A 6,000-nucleotide genomic window follows, 5' to 3' on the forward strand; every position below is an offset into this window, starting at 1 on the left:
AGCGCTGGGTGCTGTTCAGTGTAAAGGCTGCCTTGAGGCGCAGACCACGAGGTCACAAAGCACTTCCTATTCCTTAACCTCTCCCTTGTAGTGGAAACAACAGACAGGCATCAAAGAAGTGTCAAATCAAGATAAAGCTTTCTTATTAAGTTCATAGACCCCCTGGAGCAATGTTCTCCTCATAGTGTGTCCTATTCCACTTCCACTGATTGCACAAAAGCCTTGATTTCCTTCATACAGCTGAGATTTTTTTTGTGTCCTCAGCAGAGGTGAGGAGTAGATTTTCTGAGTTCATGGCCAATCCCACTTTATCTTTTTAAACAGACAGTCTTACAAGGGTATTTAACCAGAAACATGTTACCGAGCAGATTAATGAGCGGCTGCCAGTATGTTTCCTGTGTGGAAAAGAAGACTTTACCCATTTTTCTCAACTTTTCACCAAGTGCACTGATAGGGGAAGCTAGAGAGTATAGCTCAGAGTAGAAGTCCAGGCCAAGCAAAGTGTTTTCCTTGGCTACTGAATGGGTGACATGGGAGAAAAGTATGCTCCCAGGATATATCATGACATGTTATACTTCACTTTAAATTACAAATATAAACGTGTTTTTAAAGCAAAATCAAACAGGGGTTTACTTAATCTGTTGCTCAGAGGTTAGCTTTGACTTGAAAGACGTGCAGTAGGGATATTTAGTGTACTAAGATGCATACACGTGAGCACACATCGACATAAATGCAACTAACATTATTCCTCAGACAGCCAAAGACCTTCAGTCAATCATGTTCCATGTTTCGCCTTTCCTGAAAACTTTTCACGCCTGCTGCCTTCGAGGCTCATCAAACTAACACAAAGACTTCCAATGGAATCTAAAAACTCGCATTGCAAGTTCAATCTGTGGTTTTATGCTCTATAAAATGGATATGTTATAAAACAGAAATGGCATGACAACTGTGGCAAATTCTGGATAGAAATGTGACTGATGCGTGAGCAAAGGAAGAACATGGTAGCAGACAAAAGTCTAAAGGCCAGATTCAGCATCTATTAACCAGGCATCTCTTCACCTCATGGCTCCAGAGCTCCTGTGTGGGGTGGCTCTGGGCCACTGAGCTATAAAGAGGGATGAGATAATCTGGCAATGGTGGAGGTCCACTGTGGAGAGTGTATTGTCTGCGATGAAGCTAATAAAGACCAGCTATGCTGTCTGATCCTTGATATTTGGCCCAGGTCCAGACTGGGCATACTGCTCTTGTCTCTCCACTTATCGTCTCCTCTCTGCCCCCTCCGAACTGTGACAGGAGGGCTTCCAGGATCAGCTTTGATCAGTGTCTGCCTGTCATTCAGCATTAGTCACCCCAGGAGCGGGGAGTCCTCTTTGGGCCCAGGATGGACCAGAGAAGGGCTCGATCCTGAATGGAAGGGCCCATGGCTGTGGAACAATCAGCTCTGTGTGGCACAGCAGACGTCTGGGTGTTAGCGGACATACTCTGGTGTGTGCCACATGTCTCACCCCTGACACTGTCACGACCCAATCTGCACTCCCCTTACAGCTTTATCTCCCTAATATGGCCCCACAACTCTATTAAAAAGTGTGTTGGTGAGATCATAGCTACTGCTGACACCTACACCTGCTCATTTAACGATGATTCAAATTATATTTAATGACTTTTCCAGGGAAAAACTCCTTAAAATAGTTTGAGTTGTACCTACTGCATCCAGAAGGTCAACATATATAGATTCAATTTCAACAAATTAGCTTATTTCTTAATTCTATTTGAAATACTGTAACGGCTTGTTGGACAAAATATTGTTCTTGTTCCAGACCAATTTAGCTGCCAAGCATGATATCCGACGTCTCCTATTCAAATCTATCATCTATCATGTCTGAGGGGATCAGGTAGAAGGGAGTACAGGAGGAGTGTGCATTTGAGTGTTCAGGCACATAAATGTCCACAGTAGAGCCTCAAGGTCACTAGGACTGCTCTGTTTCCCAAGGTTTGGATGCTTTTTGAGTTGAATTGTGGAGTCAGTTTATGATGGCATGAGAGAGATATAATGTGAAGACCTCATGGTCCATGGCCATGGAAGCAGTCACCAGTGAAAAATGAGCACACGCAGACACATACGCACATGCACACACTCACTATATACACATGCGCTGCAACATCTGACACCGCTCCCCTGCTGCTCCCAGTGTCAGGAGGGGAAGTCCATTCATTTCAGAAAAATGCCTTGTGAATCAGAAAGACTCTGAACCAGGACTGAGGTTTCAGTTTACATGGAGGCTGAATGTTAACAGCTTGTGTCCGCAACATCCGAAACCATTCATAAATAATATTTAGATTTTAAATGCAAAGGCTATGATGAGGCGAACTGGGACCATCGATCATGAAGTGATGTAAGCTCCATTCAACCATAAAAGTTAAGTAACGTGAAATTTGCCATTGTTCAGTTTAACCACGTCCGAAACTTAAGCAGCCAATGTGTTCTTCTACACAATCGGCTGCATTCCATCTTGTGGCTCTATACAACTCAGTAGCAGACACACAACTAGCAGACGTATCAGTTATCACAACCCTTTTAGCATTTCCTGTTCACAAACCAAAGCTTCAGTTTCTTCCAGAGGTAATCTATCATTGACATGTATGTTTTTGATTGGACACACACTCACACAGTCGAGCAAGAATGGCGGTATTTCAGGCTCTAGTTGGGAGAAGAAAAAATATATTGTCTCCTGAAAAGAAGTGGAAAAAAGAAAGAGAGAAAAAAGCTGACAATCAAAGGAAGGAAGAATGAAAATAATGGAGTAGAAAAGAAATGGAGAAAAAAGGGAGACGGGATGTCTTCAGACATTGATTGGTGAGTTACTAATAGCAGACTAATTGACTTTGGACTATAATTAATACAGTATTGATTTTTTTTGTTTTATCAAGTCAAGCTTATTTGAATAACTCTTAATAACACTGTACACTTGCAAAGGATTTCACACTGCCAATATCTTGATTAATGAAAGAAAGTTACATTAGGCGAACAAATAGGAGAACAATACGCCTCATATTACCCACAGTGCAATGCAAAAAGGAAACTTTTTATTTTTTCAAAAATATAGATTTTTATGGCATGATGTCATTAATTAATTCATCTTGTTGCTCTTTAATATGAACATTTTTTTTGTTTGACCAATTTTATTTAACCATCAACCCGACAGTTAGAAATCATGTTCTTTCATTGTGCAATATTTATAATTAACAGTATCTATGCAACACCACAACTCTCCGTATGAGCATGTTGTGGTGCTGGTTCCCTGTGTTAATTAAATACAAAGTTACCCCCCTTTTTCTAGTCTGATGCCAGAATGGGAGCAATAACGCAATGAAACCTGAAGGTTAACTTTGTTTAAAACCAGGAAGGTTTTCGCTGATATTAATTGAATCTGCGTTCCTGTGAGATTGGCCACCGCTGCTCTGGCTTTGACCTTACAGCAGGCTTTCTAGGGCTGACATGGATCTCATTCTCTCATTTCTCTCGTTTTTCTCTAGGCTGACCTGCCTGTAACACCACCAGAGACAATAGAGCCCATGAGACTCCACTAGTGAAATGTTTACTCTTGTGTCAACGATTGCCAGAATAATGAAATATTAAACTGATTCAACATGACTTGGAAATATGACTCAGAAATATCTTTTCAATCTCTACTTCCCTAACTTTTTGTAATCAGTCACTTACCACTACCGGGCTTTTCTCCTCCTGAAACCCATGAACATGACATCACCGGAGCAAAGGTCATGTGCAATTAGAGCCTGGAGAGTGACAGGAGGCCTGAACCCCCATAATGGGAAATAGATATTGCAGTTATTACTTTGCAAGGAGGGTACATTTATTGGGAAATATCACACACTGCCTCGCTAAATGATGGAGACAGAAGCAAATTAGAGCAAGGGTCAATCTGACAGATCCATCAAGCTATGAAAAGACCCTGCAATCATATTCCCAACAGGTATTACATATCTGCTTTCTTTAGAGCGCTGAGGCTCTGGGATTTTTTGAGCAACCATTAGGAACAAGCCCCATGTAAATCTCAGCAGGATATTGTACTGAATGTGTGTGGGCATATCACATTCTGGTAAGACACCCGTACATGCATGTTAAATGTGATCACATCCGACTGAAGAAATACACTCCGTCCATTCTTCCCATTTCAGAACTCAAGTTAAAAAACACTAGAAATGTCAAGGAAGTGACAAATAAGGGCCCTTTGATTTGTTTTACAGATAAAACACTCAAGCTCATTCCCAAGTGTTTCGTCTCCGTTTTCTGTCAATATTATGAAAACTGCTGCAATTCCCATACTTCAAGTAAAACCTCAAATTTCACTTGAATTTCAGAATAAAACTAAATGAAAACACAGTCTGGTCTGTCAAGACGGCCAAACATTTCCATCTTTGCTTGACACGGTCAACTACCACGGGCACAGTCACTCAGGCCCCATTGTGAAATCCGAATAATTAAAGGATTTAGCCAATCAATCTCCCAGCGCAATTTCCTCCATCCTGGCTTGAGCCCAATGGGGTTTAAGGGCAGCCTGTGGAGGTGAAGGTCACAGGCCTATGGGACGTGTTCAGGAAGTAGCAGCACACAGCGCAGCCTGTAATGAATATCATGGGCGTCAGAATAAACACAACACCACCAGTCACAGCTCAAATCACACTCTCTAGAATATTCTGCATTCCCATCTAACACTGCACACTCAGTTACTTCAGTGCAGAGTACAGAGCTGCTTGCTTACTGTCTGTACAAGACATCTAACTGGAAACTGTATTGTATGAATGGATAAGCAATAACCGACAACAAGCATTTATATGGTATTAGAAAAAGGCTGTCATTGAGGCTATTTTTTGGCGCAGAAACAACATGAAAGTGAACCACAAAAAAAAACATTATTAGTCGAGGTACATAGTACGACATTGAAGTTTCTGCTGGTGAATAACATGGTCATTGAAAGATGGAGACCCCGAACAAAGGCTGCATGTCAGACCTGGGAAAAGACATCAATCCTCTAAGTGTTTGAAACACACACGGACACACATATTCCATTTATTTTCCTTAATCACCGATCAGCCCTCCTGTCAAGTGGTTTGAGCCACGCTCAGAGAAAATACTCAAGTCAGTCAGTGAGATCTTAAGCACAATGTGTCTCTCTGTACCTCGCCACGGGCTGTGAAGACAGAAGGGAAACAAAATGAATCAGTCAGATGTCAATTAAGCATGAAATAATACTCGCGGTGCACTGTGGGATAGTTTTTTCCACACAAAATCAGGATGTCACATGAGGTGAAATTATGGGAAGTCAGGTTCTGTCCTCCAGTTTTCCAACATGGGTTTGAAAGAGGAGCTCTGCCTTCTGAGATTACGTGGCCACCTGTGTGTTCTGTCGTCTATCAAAGGAAAAGAGCCAGAGGAGAAAGAAAACCCCAAAACACAAAACTATTTATTGAGACAAATTCAGAGCAGGAAGGGAAATATTTGGTTAGCTCGGCGGCGAACGGTCGGCGGTGTTGGAGCAGTCCACGGTTGAAATGGGGGGGAACAGCCGGCCCTTTGTTTGCGGAGAGAATGGTGCACTCCGTGGGGTCACTGCTGGAGGCCCAACATCACAGACACAAGGACACACACACACACACACACACATTGTACCTCTCTCACACACATGCATGCATGCACACACATACATGTTTGCCTGCACATGCATGCACACTCACACAGAAACCATAACATTCCTCCACTTGTGTGAATGTTTTATTAACCATGTGAATGGGTCACAGAGTTACACCCCCCTGGCATAACTATAGTCTCCATAGTCACACACACAAAAATGCTCCAGCTCCTTCCTCACACTGACACAACTACCGACGGAGCGGAGTGGACGACATTGACATGGTGAGATTCCTGGTCTTTTATAACCCTCCAACCTGTGTCTTCTTGTTAGGTCACCATGTCTGAATCTG

This window comes from Pholis gunnellus, assembly GCF_910591455.1.
Source record: "Pholis gunnellus genome assembly, chromosome: 11".
Lineage (NCBI taxonomy): Eukaryota > Metazoa > Chordata > Actinopteri > Perciformes > Pholidae > Pholis > Pholis gunnellus.